Here is a 19273-nt window from a genome sequence, read left to right on the forward strand (position 1 = left end):
AAGCTGGAGCTAAGGGCAAGGGGTCAGAGATGTGCCACCAGAGGGAGCCACTGCATGTGTCTACACACCCTTTCTGAAATGAATCCAAACTCATTAGCAGGTCCCCTAGATAGGATGGGTATTTTTATCCTCAAAGAGTGATTCAGTTGGAATTACCTTGGGTGTGGACAGGTGTTAAAGAAAAATTATTCCTGACCCTTGTTAAGACAGGAAGGCAGCCTTTACTCAGGCACCAGTGCAGAAGTTTTGCCCCAGGAGAGAGAGATCACCCTCAACTCTGAAAATAACCCGGACAAGAGGAGGGAGCAGGGAGGGGGTCAGTGGATGGACAGTTACTAAGAGGAAACACCAGGGCTGGGAGGATTCTGGCTAAAGTGACTTGACAGAATTCTTGCTGAAGGTGGCCCGGGAGGATAAGATACCCAGAGTTGGGAATGAGAGGTTTGACTGGGTTTTGAAAATGAGGGATTCTTGTTAAACTGAACCAATAGGATTCTTGCTAAAAATGAAGTACGCAGGCCAAGGACAGAATCCAAGGGCAGGGCCTTGTTGAGAAGAGGGCTCAGAGAAGCCTGACTAAGGTTTGGTCAAGGAGGGTCTTTGTCTGGGGTTGGTGGGGGCGGGGTTTGTTTAGGAGGCCAGACATGTGGGCCCAAACCCCTCCCCCTCCTCTTCAGCCGCTGCCATAGGCCAAGGCCTCCCATCTCTCCGCTGTTCCCCAGCTCCCCCCCACCAGCTCTCCTCCCCTGCACTTGCTGCCTGGGAGATAAGCCCAGCGCCTCCACGTAACCTCCTCCAAGCACTCCCCAAAGTCTAGATGCCCCAGTTTGCCTCTCCAGGTCCTATGCAGCTGTCTCTGCCCACATCTCAGCCCCTCTGCCTGCCCCTCCCACACCACCACCACACCACATCACTTCCCTCTTCCTCATGTCCCTGGGCTGGGACAGGCCCCAGGCCTCTGCCTTCCTTCTGCCCTCGGCCTGGACGCCCTTGCTGCACTTATCCTGTGCGGCCTTCAAAGTGCTGTTTAAACATCGCTCCACGCACGGCAGAGCCTTGTCTGCCTCTGGCCCCTACCATCCAGCCCTTTGTCACCCCCACTCTGAGCTGTGATGTCTGTGGACACCTGTCTCCCTCACGGGCCTGGGGGGGTCCCTCGAAGTCCCCCCTACCGGCAGTCTGCAAGGCCACGTTTGGCCCACAAGCATGCTTTGTTTGGCCTGATTGGAATTGGCCTCCACAGGGTGTTAAATTTTCATGAGTTGCTAACATTCAGTAATCATGAGATTTTGTGTAAAAATCTAGACTTCCAGCTTCTCCTGCAAGATCAAATTACCTGCCGACACTGGGCCTGCAGTTTTGCATGGCAACCACTGGCAGATGTCCCCGCATGGGGGCAGGAGAGGCCATAGTCCCAAGGGGCCCTTCCATCGTTAGGGATACCAGCTGAGGGACCCCTGGGGGCATCTGAATTTGAGAACCTGGAACCAAGGCCCTAAACATTTCCGATAACACCCATCTATGATGCTAAAGACAGGATGATGATTACAGTCGGGAGGTGGAGTAGTGTCCGGGAGGGGCCATGGTGTGGGGTGAGGGGTGGGGGGGTCTTCTGGGGGCTGGTCACACAGGTACATGCAGTTTATAAAAACTCATGGATCCGTGCAGCTGGGAATTGCACCCTTTTTATATTCAACAAAATTGACCAGAAAAATTGTTGCTATTAATAATGAAATTCATACTTTGCAGAAAACATGAATATGCTTTGAAGGGACATGACCCACATGCATCTCGGTTTCCATTTGGAGTCAGCTGCTGCAAAGGCTCTCACCAGCTTCTGGGCTTCCTAAGTCACTTCCTGTTTTCTAAACCTTTGAAATAAAGCTTGGGAAACCAGAGCATCCCCGGCCTCCAGGCCCTCCTAATTACAGCGAGGGATTAGCCAATTTCCAATTACCGGTGAGATTTTTTTAAACATCTACTCCCAAGGTATCTAAGCCGAATACACACTTTACTCCCTGGTTAAGATGCTTCTCCAGGGCTTCCATGAAAGCCGGCCTCACACTGCTGGTGTGTGTAACATGAGGCTGCCTGCCACTCAGGGCCAGTCTTCCCCGGGGAAGAAGGGACCCTGGAGCTCCGTGCAATCAAAGAAGTCCCAGGGGGTGGCTTCTCTGGAGGAAAAAGAAACCCACTTCATTAGCAAGTGATCAGCTGGAGTTTCTCTAAAACTGTCTTAGTGCTTCCAACAACTATTCAAGAAGAATTTATCAGGCCCTGGCTCTGTGCCAGGCATTCAGTGAGCAAGACCAACCAGGTCCTTCACCGGGCTTACGTTCTAGAGAAGGAGACAATAATGAACAAGGAAACCGCTAGTCAATTTGATAATCATAGATGGTGAAACAGGACGCGAGAGGCAGCAACCAGGGGCCTCGCTGAGGAGGGTGAGTTGAGCTGAGAGGTGTTAGCAGATGTCTTGAATGGAGGATGGAAGATCTGAATTTTAATCCTGGCTCTGCCATATCTGGGCCACACCTGTCTCTCAGAGCCTCAGTTTTCCTATCTGTAAATGGAGTAGAGGAAGGGGACATCATCAGGTGCTGAGCATCCTCACCACAGGAAGAGTCTTCCATCCCCTGTCACTCTCAACCTGCAAGGGGTTAGCTGCCTCTATTTGACAGATGAGGAAACTGAGGGCACATAGAAGAGGCTCTGAGCACTAGGTGTAGGGGTGTATTGGAAAGAACGCCTATCCTACAGCCTTGAACATCAACCTAGGAGCTTAGATCTTACCCTATCAGCGAAGAGGATCCAGTGATGACTGGGGAGCTAAGAACACGACATGCCCAGGGTTGTGTTTCTGGAAGGTTGCCCAGGGGTCAGTGGGGTAGGTGGCTGCGAGGTGAGGCGTCTTGGAGATGTGTCAGAAGATACGTGCTGTGGTCCATGCGGAGCACTGAAGCCTCCTCTGGGATGAGAAGGAAGCCTGGACTTGCTACCTGGCTGCATTCACAGAGAACAAGGCCAGGGCACACACGTACTCCAGGACATCTGCTCAAAAATGTGCTCAGAAACCACAGCGACAGGGTGACCGGCAAATCAGCCTTGGCTCTGACGTCCCGGGCAGGAGGGAAAGGAGCCAGGCCTGGATAGGAGAGCCTCACAAGGGTCCCCACCATCAGCTGTGACATCCTCTGGATGACAGGCTAGGGAGGGTCTTAGGGGCTGGAGCATAAATGAATCATAAGAAAGGGTCTGGGAACATTTCTTTGGGACCGAAGGCATGTCAAGCACTTTGGCCAAAGGGATATAATTGAACCCTTATGGAATCCTTACTCGATCTCAGCTGGAGAAGCTGAAGCTCAAGAAGTAGCAGGGCTGGGTTCGGCGTCCAGGGCTGACTCTCTGTGGTCTCCAGGTGCATTTAGTGCCCAGGTGAAAGTCCCACGGCGCAAACTCGCCTCCTTGTTCCCAGTCCTCGGGATTTTTCCCAGTCCTCAGGAGCTGTAGCTGGTTTGTTTTACTACTGTCTTGAGGCGGGACAATGAGGAAGGTTGGAGAGAAAACAGGCATTTTAAGTTCTCCTGAACCAGCTCTTCCTGGGCTGTTTATCTGAGTGGTTTTTTCCAAACTGTTTTTTGCTTCCCTCTGCTGCCCTCTAGGGGCTGAGAGCGGAGCCACAGGCCTTGGCTCCCGGGACCAAGAAGAAAGCCCCCTCTCTCCCCATCCACCCACCACCAGGAAACGAAAACTGCAGGAGAGCAACCTGAGGGACACCTGGGACTCGATTAAGTGATTAAGAGCAAAGGTGTCCAGCTGGGCATAAATATTTATAAATTACATAATAATGCAGAAATATATTACAAACAGTATAAAGCATATATAAAAACTAGAAACTTTTCAAGGACATAGATTAAACAAACATTGTATTTATATGTTTTTATTTTATTTACGAACAGTATAATAGACCTTTTGGCCTTTATTTAAACATTCTTAGTAATATTTTTTTTTACAGCTAGCAATGCAATTGCATATACTTTTCTCTTTTTTTAAGTATGGGTTAATGTTCTACCAGATGGTGATTCAAAAGTCTATTTCTAGGATGGAGGTACAGCTCAATGGCAGAGCATGTGCTTAGCATCCACAAGGTCCTGGGTTCAATCCCCGGTACTGCCATTAAATGAATAAATGAGTCTAGTTCTATGTAGGGTTATTTCCATACTTGATCTGAATGGCGGTTAGAGCTGAAAACAGTGCTGAAATTTGGATTTATAAATCCAAATGGAAGAAGCACCTCATGGACTGTGCTTTCTAAATATCAATATTCATATTTTAGTCCCATTCTCAAGATGGGGAACCGTTTTTGGTGAAATCTGGCTGATATACACCCATCTTCCTTGATGTCGGTCATTGAGTCTTGCAAACAAATCAGAAGATTGGTATCCGTGTATTTTTAACAAATGGATTCAAAACCCCCTGAAAGTTTCTTTTGGTAGCTTTTTAAAATTGGTCGGAACTTCCTGTTTTTAGGTTCTCAAAGTGTGCAGACTTGGAGAGTTTTTAAGGGAAACACACGTTCGTTGCTTTTTGGCAATAAAAGCTCATAACAATGGAAACATTTCCAAACATCTGCTTTCAAAATGCTCTTTCCAACACGAGTGTCTCTCAAAAAGCGGTTACATTCTCTCACACTGTTTAAAAATTACCTTCCTCTTGGAGGAGCAGATTAGGTGCTTTGTTTTTGGGGGGGACAAGTAGTTGACAGTCATGTGGCACCCAAGAAGAGGTCAGGGGATGTGAGTGCTTGTCTTTTTCACAAAAGAAGCACATGAGCCTCATCTCCAGGCTCAGCAGTTGTTTAAGGTCACACTCGGGGTCCCTCCCCATCTCATAACAAAGTATCATTGAAGAGTCTTCTTTGCGAAGATCTTGTCCTTAGCAGTAATAATACAAATCATAAATGTGATAATAGAGAACATGGACCCTGTGTCAGGTGCTATGTAAGAGGGGCTCCATGGATTAATTCATTACATCCACAAATAACCCTCTGAGGCAGGTATGGTTCTAGACTTGTTGACAGATAGGGAAACCGAGGCACAGACGTGGCAAAACTGGGAGAAGCCCACCAGAAGGCATTTTGAGGACACGGTTGTTGTGACGTGACAGATGAGACTGGCAAAGGGGAGACTGTTACTGGGGGATGGCAGTGCCACCAATGTGAGAATATGGGGCTTCTCAAACTTGGGAACCAGAGCTTCCCCCACCACCCAGGAGACACCCTGAGCTTCTAGTGGACTTGAGTCCAGACCTGTGGCTTCGGCACAGCCTGCAAGGGACACCCAAGTCCCACACTCTGATGGAAGGTGAGGGACACAGGACTCAGCGGTAAAGGGTGACTCTCGCCTGTGCTCACATCTTCCTGAGGTTTCTGACCGAGACACACCTTCTGGAGCCTCTTCTCTTTACCACACCACCTGTTAACCAGTGAAGATGCTCACACACACACACACACACACATCTGCATGACGCTCCTTGTATTGGTTTAGTCTCCCAAGTAAAGCAAAGAGAAAGACAATTTAATGAGCATCTATTATGTGCCACACAGTGTACCTGGACCTACATATACACGACTTTCATTTTCTTCCTGCAACAGCCCCATGAGGCAGGTACCCTTATAGCCCCATTTTCTAGATGAGAAAACTGAGGCTGAAAGAAGTGTGCCCTGCAAGGTCAATGGCAGAGCTAGGGTTCCACCCCAGGGGTGTGACTCTAGTTCCTATGGCCTGGGATGCCTTGACCTGGCAGCTGTCGTCTCTGGAAGTTCCACCCACGAACTCTCTGCGTGGCTAACTCTGTTCTCTGTGGGTCAGGAGAAGTTTTTGTTTATTTGTTTGTCTTATGGTTTTTCTAATTGAAGATATTTATGTCACATTGTGTGGAGTTTGGGCTAGAAAAGAAATCCATTGAATTGAAATAGGGTTTTCTTAAAAAGGGTGAAGGCAGCAAAACATGGAGAAACAGCAGTAAGAACAGTGGTGGGTCTTCCCTCCCTGCCTCCCCAGGAGTGAAGCGAGCCAAGCAGGGGGTTCAACTCAGTGGAAGGGAGAGCCCCCTCACTGGGTGAAGGATATTATGAAGAGGAAATCCACCTCCTAGCCAACACTCTTGAGGGAGTGCTGACTCAGGAAGGGGCTTGGCCAGGGTTTGCGCAGTGAACCAAAGATGGGCGCACGATGGATGGATGTAGGCTGTTGAGATGAACAAATGGGGTCGATTCCATCCTTGGCCTCCATTCTTTATCCATCCTGTATCTGTGCCCTGGGCCATTTCACACTGCCCTTCCACATGGGCAGGGCCTGCTTCCCTGCCCTTTGACTTTGGACTTGGCCATGTGACTAGCTTTGCCAATAGCATGAAGTTAGAAATGTTACTGGCTCAGTTCTCAGTGTAGGCCTCATGAGAGCTTACACATTTCCATTTGCATGTCTGTCATTGCCATGGTAAGGACACACCTGGGCTAGACCGCCAGCCTCAGGAGGAGGATCTGATTGACAGTCCCTCAAGTGATTCCCAGATATGTGACAAGACCAGCCAAGACCAGCAGAGCTCCCTCGCCGAGTCCAACCTAAATCAGTCAACCGACCAACCCACAGGTCTATGCGAACAAATGAGTGTCTTCAAGACACTGACTTGGGGCTGGGGGTGCAGAGGTCATTTGCTACAGCACTTTTGGAACAAGACGAACTGATATATTCTAGCTATTTCTCTCATATATCCAGCCCTAAGCCCTCTCCCTGCTGACCTTTGTGTGGCATGTCTTCAAAGAGGAAAGAACCAGATGGGAATTCCTGGTGGACCCCACCATCCAGTTCAGCAAGACCAGGTTACCAGGAAGAGAAGAAGAAATGAACTAGAGGCGTCTCCCCGCCAGAACCCACAATGTTTCTCTGAAAACAAAGCATACAGGATCGACAGAAAAAAAAGTGTGTCAAAAGCAAAAATGGCCAATATATCTCCCAGAGATGTAAAATATGTCTTTACATTTTGTGATGGGGAAGGAGGAAGAAAGCAAGGGAACGCATAAGGACATCCAGCTGCTCTAACTGCTGGGCCGTGGGTTCTCTCTGAAAATAGCCTGATGGGCAAGCCTGTAGACCCCGGAGCCAAACCATCTGAGTTTAAATCCTGGTTCTCTCACCAATGGCTGTGTAACCTTGGCCATTTAATCTCTCCGGGTCTCAACTTCTTCATCTGCAAAATGAGAATAATATCTTCTATCTCACAGAGTTAGTGTGAGAATTAAATAAGCAATATATGAAATGCTCCCAACGATACCTGACTTATAATAAACACTACATGAGTGTTGGTGAAGGGCTTCATGTTGAGATGGTGACATGACAAAATGTTTGGGGGATCCCTGGAATGATGCGTGTTCGATAAATATGAACTCCTCTCTCCAGGTGTACTCGTCATCTGTGCTGTGTAACAAGTCACCCCAAACACAGCAGCTCAAAACAGCAAGAAACATTTATTGTCTCATGGTTTCTCTGGGTCAGGAATTTAGGATTGGCTCACTGGGATGCTGCTGGCTCAGGGTCTCTCATGAAGTTGCAGTTAAAATACCAGCTAGGGATTCAGTCTCTGAAAGCTTGACTGGGGCCGAATGATCCACTTCCCAGATGGCGGGCCCTCAGCTTCATGCTGGCTGTCGACAGAAAGCATCAAATCCCTGCCACACTGGCCTGTCTTATAGGGCTGCTTGGCTGTCCTCACAATGCGGCAGCTGGCTTCCTCCAGAGTGAGGAATCTGAGAGAAAGCCAAGTGAAAGCTGCAGTGTCTTGTATGATCTGGCCTTGGATACCACACATCTTCACTTCCATCTATTCAATGGGTTATGCAGGTCAGGTCAGCACTATCCAACGTGGGAGAGGACCACTCAGAAATGTGAAGAACAGAAGGCAGAGATCACTGGGGCCATCTTCAGGGCTGCCTGACGCCTGGTCAACAGTGCAACACCAGTGCATAGAAAATGTGCTTCTTAATCGTCTTGGAAATGTTTTATCATCCACGAGCTCTCTTCTTCCCACCCTCCACCCCTCCCTTGCTTCCTTTTTTCCTTCTTTCCCTCCTTCTTTTTTCATAGCTTTTTCTTCTGATTATAAAGATAATGTATTTCAGAAAATTTAGGGAATACAAAAAAGTGTAAAGAATGTTTAACCTGCCTGCAATTTCACAATTAGCTGATATTCATTTTGGTGGACATTTCAGTATTCTAATGCAAATTTTTACATACATTTTACAAAAATTGAATTACACTGCGTGCTCAGTTTTCTATCCAGCTTTTTACATTTGAAATCATCTCATGATCACAGCCCATTATTATTGCTAATCATAACTATTAATTACACATTTAGGAATGTTCCAGGCACTGTGTTGAGCTCTTCACATATTTCATTTAATTTTCATAGATATCCTATAGGTGGGGAATACCCTTGTACCAGTCCTACAGAGGGAGAAACTGAGGCTCAGGAGAGTTACACAACTAGTCTAGGGTCACACAGGAAACAGAGGCCACACACCGTCAAGACTTCAGTTCAGATCTGCTGGCCTCCACTGTACTCTAGTGGGTGCAGAAGTATGGCACCGTATGCAAGTCCCGAAATGTATTTAAACAATCAGCTATTGTTTGGCAATTATATATTTTTCTAGTTTTTCAATAGGAACAATGCTCCGATGCACATCTGTTAATATACATCTTGGTCTACACAGGCCCCAATTTCTTTTATAAAGAATCTGTAAGTATATCCCTGGGTGTACTTGTGCCACACCTTAGAGGGAAATGTGTCATTTCGGGCTCGCTTAAAGCATTCAAAGGTCACTCATTGGCTTGTATAATTGAAAACCCCGGGGGGAGGTCTAGCTTCAGGGGTAGTTTGATCTAGCAGCTCAAAGATGTCAAGGACGTGCATCCTCTCCAGGCTTCTGGTTTACCTCCTACTGTGTTAGCTTCATCTCTCCAACTGCTGGCTCCACCTGAAAGTCCCCCAGAAGCTCCAGGCTCTCCCCAGGCCACAAGATGGCTGCCATGATTCCTGACCTCACATTCTCACACCACATCAGCTCTTTCTTAGACAGCAGAGAAATTTATCTTTATTAGAAGCCAAATGGTTCCTGATGTCTCACTGTAGACAGGGAGAATGGGATGCTCTGATTGGTGGAGGGGGTCAGGACTCGCCCCTGGAGCTGTATCTGGGGTCAGTCCCTGCCCAAACATCATGCCTGAGACAGAGAGAGACGTGGCTACAACCATTATCTGTTGCTGTCTAACAAACCCGCAAAACTTAGCAGCAATTTTATCCTCATGATTCTGTGGGTTGGAATCTAGGCAGCTATGCTTCTCTCTCTCGGCATCATTCAAGGGCCGCAGTCTTCTGATGGCTTGACTGGGGCCAGGGGATCAATGACGACCTCACTTGCACACCTGGAAGTTGCCACCATGCTGGTTAGGGTGCCTCAGTTCCCCACGTGAGCCCTTCCCTCTGGTCAGCTAGATGGGGCTCTCGTTTTGCACCGCAGTCTCGGGGTCTTAGGAGGCAAAGGTGGAAGACACAAAGCCTCCTGAGCACTCACACGGAGTTAACCCCATGCACTCTCTTGGTCTAAGCACCTCTGCCCAGATCTGTTGCTGGGGTGTTATTGCAAAGGGCTGGTAGGCCTGCAAACAATCCCCACAGGCGATTAGAGCAGACACAAGAATGGATTCCGGACAGCCCAAATGGCCAATGACCACCACAAGAGGGCGGATGGAGGCAGTGGCCAAGAGGTCCTCCCAGGGCGTGGGTGTCTCCATCTGCCTGCCAGTGCCCTGGCGATCTCGGTAGACAATGACCCTGGAAATGGCACTTGTGTCAAACACAAGAACGCTCCTGGGACCCACTGCCAGAGATAATCTTCGAGATCAGGGCAGAAGGGGCTGGGATTACATGCCTCCTTCACTAAATTGAGTCATGAAACTTTTATTAAGGGATATAGTTTGTTGACGGCAAGAAAACAAGGCAATTCTGGGCAGACCCATTAAGAGCAAATCCTCCTCCACCATCACAGTCACCGGTTCTGATGGAACTGTGAAATGACAGAGCGAAGACAAGACGGAGATTTGCAGAAGGGGAAGGGGAACTTTCATCCCCTAATCGCATGCGACATGCTTTCCCAGGCCCCTAAGAGTGCCGCCACGGCAGTCCCATCCGATTTCCCAAGGTTTCTTCACAGAAGGGCTGCCTCCTTCGCAAACATGAGTGACAGCCACTTCCATCAGACATGGGAGTGTGTGCCCAGCCACTTCTCCATCAACCAAGAAGGAGGATCGTGTGTGGCTTTGTCCTTCCAGGAACCTGAGCATCCCCCTCCTGCCCGCTCTGACTGAAGGCGTCAAGGACCCAGCCCCCCTAGCTGGAGAGATCTTCTGAGCCCCTCCCTCTCCATCCCGTGAATGGGGCCACACAGGGCCCCCACGTGGAAGACTGTGAGGTCCCCCATGCCCAGATTGGCTGTCTCATAGCTGTGTGTTGTTGGTCAAGCAACCTAGCCCCTCTGAACCGTAAGATGGGTTTAACAATATCCACTTAAACTGTGGACAGATCCTGGCATGACTTTTTTTTTTAATTTAAGCCAAGATTTTTTGGTTTTTGTTTTTCTATTTTTTTACTTATTCTTTAATTGTTGCATGCTTTTTAAATTATTTTTATTTGTTTTTTGTTGTTGTTGTTGTTGTTTGTTTTCTTGAGCCAAGATTTTAAATCAGGAGATTGCATACAAACAATTCAATTTTCCAGCTTCTTACAAACAACCTAAAAGTCTGCCAGCACTGGGCCTGCAGTCCCAGCTGGCCAAATTGATTGGAGATAAGTAATTGCTTCAGCTGGGAGACAGTTTCCCCACTTTGCCACAGTCCCCCTTGACTCCCTATTGTTATACATCAGACCTACTTTGTTCATTTATGTTCCTGGCCTAATTCCAGCTACCACTGGATTGGAATTTTAGCTCCACTGTCCCCAGAGCTCCACCAGAACTTTATCCTGGGATCCACTCTCACTAAACCCACAGCTCAACATCCGATCTTTGAAGGGAGCTGTCATGGCCTCCCTCTGTCTCCTCCATCACTCCAGCCACCAGGACACTGACCAGCACTGAGGACCTTGGAACAGACTCCCCAGCCAGGCATCTGAGTGACCTGTCAGCCCTAACATGTACTCGTCCCTCCCTGAGGCCGAAAATCCTGGGGTGAGGCCTCTGCTTTCAGCAGCTTGCGGGGCCCCAGAATCCAAGTCTATTTTAATCCTCAGGGGGCTTAGTCTATAAACGGTTTCATCACGGTCTCTGGGCTCCTTGACTGGAGCCTCCAGCTGCTGCCTGTGATGTTCTTTCAATCCTTCAACAGATCCCCGCCGAGCACCTGCGACAGGAAACAGCCAACCACGGACCACTGGCCAGATCCAGCCTTCCACCTGCTTGCGTCCCACCCACAAGCTAAGAATGGCTTTTACATTTTCTAATGGTCAGAGGGGTAATCAGAATAAGAATCATATTTTGTGACACATGAAAATTATATGAAATTCAAATGTCAGTGTCCGCAAATGCTGTTTCACTGGAATGTAGCCACGCCCATTCATTTCCCTGTTACCTGCGTCTGCCATCAGGCTCCAAGGCAGAGTTGGAGAGGCATCTGGCCAACAGAACCTCAGATGTTTGCTCTCTGGTCCTTCCCAGAGAAAGCCCGCTGCCCCCTGCTCTGCTACATTCCAGGCCCCACTCAGGGTACTGGCGATACAGAGCTGTTTCCATTTCCTGAGCCTGCCCGTAACAAATGACCTCAACCCAGGGGCTTAGAACAACAGAAAAGTACTCTCTCACAGTTCTGGAGGCCAGAAGACTGAAATCAAGGTCCCTCCGGGGGCTGGTGGGGGGCATCCTTCTGGTCTCTTCCTGCTGCTGGTGGCTCCAGGCATTCTTGCAGCTGCCTCCCTCCAGTCTCTGCCTCCCACCTTCCCCTCTGCGTGCATCTTGTAAAGACCCTCATCATTGGATTCAGGGCCCCCTGGGTAATCCAGGGTGGTCTCATCTCAAGATCCTTAATTTTATATCTGCAAAGGCCCTTTTTAAAAATAAGATCATGTTTACAGTTTCTGGGATGTGGATATAACTTTGGGGAGAGGATCACAATTCAACCACTACAAGTGCTTTCTGGCCTTCTAGAATCTTCCATTCTTTTGAAGGGAGACTGATGATAACCACCACCACCAACCCCCCCCAAAAAAACCATAACAGGTCAGATGCTGATAAGAGCTCCGAGGAAAACTCAAGCCGGGGGAGCGGACGGACAAGAATCTACACACACTAGCAGAGACCCCAGGAAGTGAGGGAGAGAGTCATGCAGACATGGGGGAAGGGAGGGGGACAAAGGTTGGAGTTGGGGGGACAGCAGTGCAGAAACCAAAAGAGGAAGAATATGAATACATGTATGTATATGCATGACTAGGACATCGTGCTGTACCAGAAATTGACACATTGTAACTAACTATACTGTAATGAAAAAAAAAAAAAAGAAGAATGTCAGCGCATGTAAGGAGAAGCAAGGGGTCACCCTGTGGCCAGAGGGGAGTGAACAAGACCAGGAAAGGAGAATGACTACTGTCTTGGGTACTGTGGGCAAGGGGCTACTCAGTTTCAGGTCCTTCACAACAGAACAAGAAGGACTCACCCTACCACGGTTCTCTCTCTGTACCTGCACTCAGCGTGCACACTTCCAGTGAATTCCACACAGCCCTCCCTCGGAACTATTAAGATCAACATCCCTCCCTCGATTATTCGGAGGAGGCAGGGGATTCATGCATGGTCACTTAGCCTGTGGGCGGCAGAGCTGGGATCCAGAGTATCCTCCAGCCCTGGAGCCCCCGGCTTCCTCCCTGCACAGACTCAGGGCCTTTCTTAAAACAGGAGGAAAGGGGAGGACGCTGGCTTTAACAGAATTAAGCCTCATCCAGACTGCTGAACAAACTCGTTTTCTCCAACAGCAGGAGGCTCTGGAGGCACTCGGGAGGGGGCCAGCTGGTCGACCCGCTTTGACTTTCAAGGAGGTCAATTAGTACAGAAAACAGCCTTTGCAGTCAGAGACCCCGTGGGCAAGCGGCAGAGCCAGTGGCGAGGTCTGGCAGGGCCTGCCAGCGCCGGAAGTCACCCAACTGGTGCCCGTCCGCTATTCTCCGTGCGGGACCCGAGGGGCAGAGAGGTTTCGGGCTGTCCGAATTTGGGATGGGGAGCATGGAAGCCTCAGCAAGGGCTGCCAAAAGGAAGCGCTGAGACCACGCCCCTGCCCAACAAGGCAGCTGGGGCAGGACATCAGCTCCATCCGACCTGGGCAGTGCTAGGGGTGGGAGCCCTTATGTAATAGGGAAGAGCAAACCTGACTCCACATTAGATCTGCTCCTTTGTTTCTAACCCTATGCTCTGACTCCTGTGCTAAGTCATGCTGGTTCTGCACCTTTTATAAAAGAATGTTGCCTGTAGCCTGAAATATACAGGAGAGCCCATTCTCAGGGCTCTGACCTTTAAAGGGTGTAGCGCTTTTCCATTCGTATAAAGATAAAAAGTTGCAGAACAGAGAATGACATTTGTCTTATTGGAGGTGTACAGGAACATCATGACCTGACCTTTCAGGACAGCTGCAAGAACAAAGGATTTCCACACCAAGAAGTATGCAACAACCAACCACACCCCCTCCCCTTTTTAGTATAAAAGGAGCCTGAATTCTGACTCGGAGAAGATGGGTCTCCAGGACATTAATCTGCTATCTTCTTTGTCTGCTGGCTTTCTGAATAAAGTCATTATTCCTTGCCACAACAACTTGTCTCTGGATTTATTGGTCTGTCATGTGGCAAGCAGAACGAGTTTAGACTTGGTAACACTATTGTTGATTTTCAATTATTGTTTAAAATTCATATCAAAATTATACATGTACAGATTAAAATAATCATATAACATCTCATGAAACTCCGTACTCTCCCTGTCTAAATTTTAGCCACACTGGCCTCCCTTCTGTTCTCTAGCACATGTAGCTGATTCCTACCTCAGGGCCTTTGCACTGCTGTTCCTCCTGCCCGAAGACCGCTCCTGCGACTCATGCACTCTCAGCTTTAGGTCGGCTCCTCAGGGAGGCCCACCGACCATTCATCCAGTGCACACATCCCATCACTAGCTCCTCCACTCAACACTATCTAACATGGCCATGTTGAGTCATTTAGGACTGCGGTTCATTTATGGTGTCTTCTCTCTCCTCCACCAGAAGGCCAGCTACACGGGGGCAGGACCAGGCCTGTGGCTCACTAATGAGTCCTGTGAGCGGAGCCAGGATGTAACAGATTATCACTGAATGTTTGTCAAAGAAATGAAAAAGGAGAGAGGCAGACACAGCCATGGGCACCTTGACCGCGCTCCTTTCTTACTCTGTCTCTGGCTAATGGAGCCGAACCCTCACCCATGAATCTGACTCAAGTACAGCCTAGTGGGAGTTTTTTCCTATTGTGTGCTTGGCAGCTAAGGTCTGAAGACAAGGACCAAAGCTGTCAAGGATCCCGCATTCGAAAGAGGAGGCCTTGTGAGAATTATAGAGACAGACAGGATGCCTGCAAGGAAGGGCATCTTGTTTGCCAGCTGGATGTTGGCTGAGCTGGAGGCTCCCCGGATCCACACTGGTGCCCCTATCAGAGAGAAGCAGGGGCAGAGAGCTTCCTTGGGGCCTGAGGAGGTGCCTAGTGCAGTTAAAACTCTGAGTCCACAGCTATACTGTCTCTTTTTTTAAGAAATGAGACCATTTCATGTTTATACCATTGTGAGTTAAATGCCCCACTAAGCCAGTCACTTAGTAGGTGATGAAGAAATGATAGCTCCCTGGCCTATTCCTCCCACTGACCTGGGCCACTGCCATGGGGACCCCTCCACTCTGTCTGGTTCCCCACTCTGGCCTCAGGCTCCCGAGCTGTCAAACAGGGGCATTGGTCTTGGCTGTGATCAGGGAGGCCGTTGCCAATACCCCCCGGGGAGGTCATGTGTTCTCCGCTCTCCCAGATGGGTATGTATGTGTGTGTCAAAAGCACAGGCTGTGTCCCGAGGCTGGCAGCCGTGTAGAAGTAGTGTAGGGCAGAAGATCTGGAGCAGTCACAGGGACAGCCCAGGGAAGTCTCACTGTCCGCCAGCCCCCTTGTACCTGCCTAGACCATCCCCCAACCCCAGGGCCAGCACTGCGGGGCAGGAGTGCTCAGGAAGAGCCCCCTCTGTGTCAGATGCAGCAGGAGAGGGCTGACCAGCAGGCTGCCACCGCACCTGGGCTCGCGTCCCCACTCTCCCGTGACACTGGGCAAGTCTCAGTTCCTCTCTGAGCATCTCCATGTTTCTGTCCAAAAGTGAGAAGAACCAGCCACCTCTCACAGGGGCCAGTTTCCGGGGAGAGCGTTGAGGGACCTGGGGAGATGCCTAGGCCTAGCCTGGGACCGTCTACTCTCCTGACACTTGCCTCATGTCTATACCTGGCCCGTGTGCCTGATGCTTCGCTCAGGCTCTCCCCAACTTTTCTGATTGAGTATCAACTAAACCCCCAATCACCCCAACTGCTCCTGACCTGCCAGAGCCAGGTCTCCTGCGCTATGGGTTACACACCCCAACAGCTCAAAGGAGCCCGTATCAATAACAACCCAAAGGACCACTGTTCACTGAGCAACTACTGCAACCCAGGCTTGAAGCTGAACAGTCTACATCCATTGTCTTATGTGGTCCTTCAACAACTGAACGTGTACTAACTCCACTTTATAGCTGAGGACTGAGGACCAGAGAGCCTAAGTGATGTGCCTGAGGTCACACAGCTGGGCTGACTGACTTGTGCTTAGAAGCACAAGAGAGAGAAATCAGCCTACCTACATGTGTAGCATCACTTTGGAATAGTGAAACTAATTCTATGACATAGAATTGAGGGTTTTTTTTTCATTTCCCCTCCAGTTTTATTGAGGTACTGGCATTGTTATTATTTTAAATTACTTTGGGGTTGGTAGTGGAGGGGCTTGGCACTACATTTTTCCAGCAAGGACAGATGGACTCTGGAGTTCCACGAAGCTCGCGGACTCCCACCTCTCTGGCTGCCACGGCACCTCCAGAGGGGCCTGGGACTGGGAGGGAAAAGACAGAGGGCGGGGTTCCCAGGAAGGCCCAGCCCCCTTGCACTGTTGCCCCGTCCTAACACCTGAGGCTGTGGTCTCTGGGGTGGGTCTAGCTGGAGGAGTCCTAGGTTAGCCATAAATGCTCATGTTGCCACCTAGTGGGCATGGGTAGTACACGCAGCTGCTCGCTATCTTTTAAATATCCTTTGTGTCTGGGGGAAATTCTCATGCAGTAAGTCCATCCCTTAATGGCAATATTCACGTCCTTCCCATCAGATGCGCCCACATGGGATTCCAATTTGGAAGAGTCAAGTCACTTCCTGGAGTAGGAGGCAGAGCGTGGTGGGAGACATGGAGATTTTATAAGCAGGCAGAGGTGGGACTGATCAGGGGCTGGAGTTCAGCTCCAGGGAGTGGAGTTCCAAGCCTGATTTTGGGCTCCCTGGGCAGCCTCCTGTCCCTACCAAGCCCTGCCCGTCAGCACTGAAAGGTGAGAGACTGGATGTGATAATGAAGTGCCCCCACCCCAGCCCCAGAGAAGTGAATTCTCTTGGTTCTTCTGATTGTCTCCTCAAGGATGCAAGATCAGCGCTGATCCCAAACTCTGCCCCTGGGAGGCTGGATAGGTGGGCAGAGGGGCCGGAGAGAGAGAGAAGACGGAACATGAGGCCAGGGGAGGGGACTGTCAACTGTCACCACATCCAAATGCTGGATTGAAGACCAGCCAGTGAGCACCAGACCCCTTGGGAACCACATGGGATGAGCCTTCCCGTGGGCAGCATGTTGCCCAAGGACTGACTGGCAGGACTGTGGCCCCTCTGTGCTGGAGCCCCGGCTCTGCCTCACTGTGACATCACCCCTTGTTGCCAACTCCCTTTTCCACAGTCCAGGCCAGGTCACCCAGGAAGAGCGGTGGGACCCGGATCCAGGAGGGAAGCCCTAAACCCCGGACCTGGGTAGACTGGAGGGAGGCCACCGAGGGTCACCTGAGCTGGGTACCCAGGGTAGGGGGAGGGAAACTACGGCTTAAGAACAGGGCCCCAGGCCTGCCCGAGGCAACAGGCCACCCCCAGACTGGGAGGGCTGGGGCGGCAGGGGCAGCTCCACCACCCACTTACCTGCTGTGGCACCTAACAGTGCTGCAGTGTTAAGCCCACTCACTCTGATTTTCTCCTCTGCTGACGGGAAGGTGGAGGCTTCAGGAACCAGTGACCACTTTAATGAATACTTCACCTACTGTGTCCTGGTGGGGGATGGTGAAAGCCAGATGTCACAGGCAGGGGTGTGGCACACAGAAGCACTTAGCCTCAGATACAGGATTGAGTGGGTTTTGGATATTCAGTCCTCAGGGGGCCATGGCCATCTAACAGTGTTCTTTTGGTCTGCGGACCCAAAGTCCAAAACAAGAGCAGGGTTGCCCTCCCCTAACCCTGTAAAGACACAAGCTGCCTGCATCGAAAGCCGTCTTGGAAAGAGGAGGGATGGGGGGAAGGGAGATCTCTTGAGACAGGACAGTTTCAATGGGGAGTCTGACAAATCCACCATGGACAGCTGTGCAGGTTGCTTACCGTCGAAGAAGGCCTGGCTGAGGGAGCAAGTGTGGGTTGAAAGCCCACATCCCACTCTCCTGGTATAGAGCTGCACCTGCTTGGAGGAAGAGGTGCCTTTAGAAATTCTTACACAACTTGTCTAAAGTTTCAACTTGAACTGACTCTTTTATCCAGAAGAGCCTGTTTTAAATCTGGAGAGAATGATTTCTCTTTAATGAGCTAATTTTTTTTAAAATGCATTTTTCTTGCCACCAGTTTTCCAGAGTAAAATGACTGTCTCTAGAAACATATCCATTTTATGCACGTCTGAGTCGGGTCAGAGCACAGAGTACATTTTGTCCACCACCCTACACATGGGCGTGTGCATGCGCGCGCACACACACACACTCATAATTATGATGATGTAAAGGACATGACACGTAGAATCCACCCCTCCCTTTCTGGAGGGCAAGACCCACGGGTATCCACCCATCAGGCCTAGTCCAGGACCCAGTACCTGTCACAGAGCAGACCCTCAGTAAATGTCTGGTGACAGACTGGCAGACTGAACAGGTGAGTGAGGCCTGTGATAACGTGTGTCTGAGCTGAGGATGGCTCAGACACACATCATCATATGAAGGGAAGCCTACACAGCTGGCCTTTGATTCCACAGCCCCTGTGCACAGGGAAACTCCAAGGAGCCTTGTATTCAAGGATGGGCCAGGGTGCCCACCTGGGTCACTGATACAAACTGGACTCTGCAAACAGCTCTCAAAGCCCACAGGGAAGCGGAACCAACTAGGTGTGGAGCCCACTGTGCACCAGAAGCAGGCCTGCTCCTCACATGCACAGGCTCTGAAAACAGAAACGGCCAGGATGCAGCACACACAGCGTATCCGGGCCCACGGGGACCCGGCCTCCCGGCTCTCAGCTTCCCGCTCTCCCCACAGCCAGCTCCGGCTCTGGGCCGCCTCCAGCAGCTCCACCCACAGAGTACCTCCACTCGGGCTCGTCAGGAAGCCATCGCAGTTCTGGCAGGAAACAGAATATGGAATCCTGCGAGCCTGGTTTCCTGCCCTGCCACTTCCAGCTGTGTGACCTTGGGTGAGCCACGAAACCTGAGACTCAATATCCTTCAGGTTCAAGGGGAACAGTGACAAATGACTGACATGTGCACAGAAACTTCCCAGGCCAACGTTTCGCTGGTGAGGCTGCACAAAGGCTGACTCCTCATGAGCACTGGCAGACTCTGGAGCCACACAAACCTAAAACTGGACCCCAGCTTTGCCAATGGCCTGCTGTGTAGCCTCGGGCAAGTCACTTCTGAGTCTCAATCATCTCATCTGTAAGCATTTGCTCTGAAATCAGGGGAATCTTAAGGGAGTGGTGTGGGTGACTGCAGAAGGCAGGCACCTGGAAGGCAGTGGTGGCTTGTCTCCTCCTGCAGCGGAGGAGGTGGGAACTGGTTTTGGAAATGCCACAGTGCAGATCAGGAATGTGACGAAAGCCCCTAGTTTCCTCAGGGCTCCTGGCCCCGCCCC

At 50.2% G+C, this 19273-nt stretch overlaps 1 long non-coding RNA gene across 3 annotated transcripts; it reads right to left on the bottom strand.

Annotated features, from left to right (window-relative positions):
• Positions 1 to 1738: 1738 nt before the first annotated feature.
• On the bottom strand, positions 1739 to 17464 carry LOC140686954 (uncharacterized). Of its 3 annotated transcripts, none has more exons than XR_012060960.1 (4): positions 17322 to 17464; positions 3337 to 3530; positions 2794 to 2968; positions 1739 to 2174 (listed from the first exon to the last, which is right to left on the bottom strand). It is a non-coding gene; the product is annotated as an uncharacterized lncRNA (long non-coding RNA). The 3 variants fall into 3 exon arrangements; XR_012060959.1 differs by lacking the exon at positions 1739 to 2174 and adding an exon at positions 2369 to 2563; XR_012060961.1 differs by lacking the exon at positions 1739 to 2174 and adding an exon at positions 2369 to 2563 and having other exon boundaries at positions 2794 to 3003.
• Between the last annotated feature and the right edge of the window lie 1809 nt (positions 17465 to 19273).

This window comes from Vicugna pacos, chromosome 18 (genome assembly GCF_048564905.1).
Source record: "Vicugna pacos chromosome 18, VicPac4, whole genome shotgun sequence".
Taxonomy (NCBI): Eukaryota; Metazoa; Chordata; class Mammalia; order Artiodactyla; family Camelidae; genus Vicugna; species Vicugna pacos.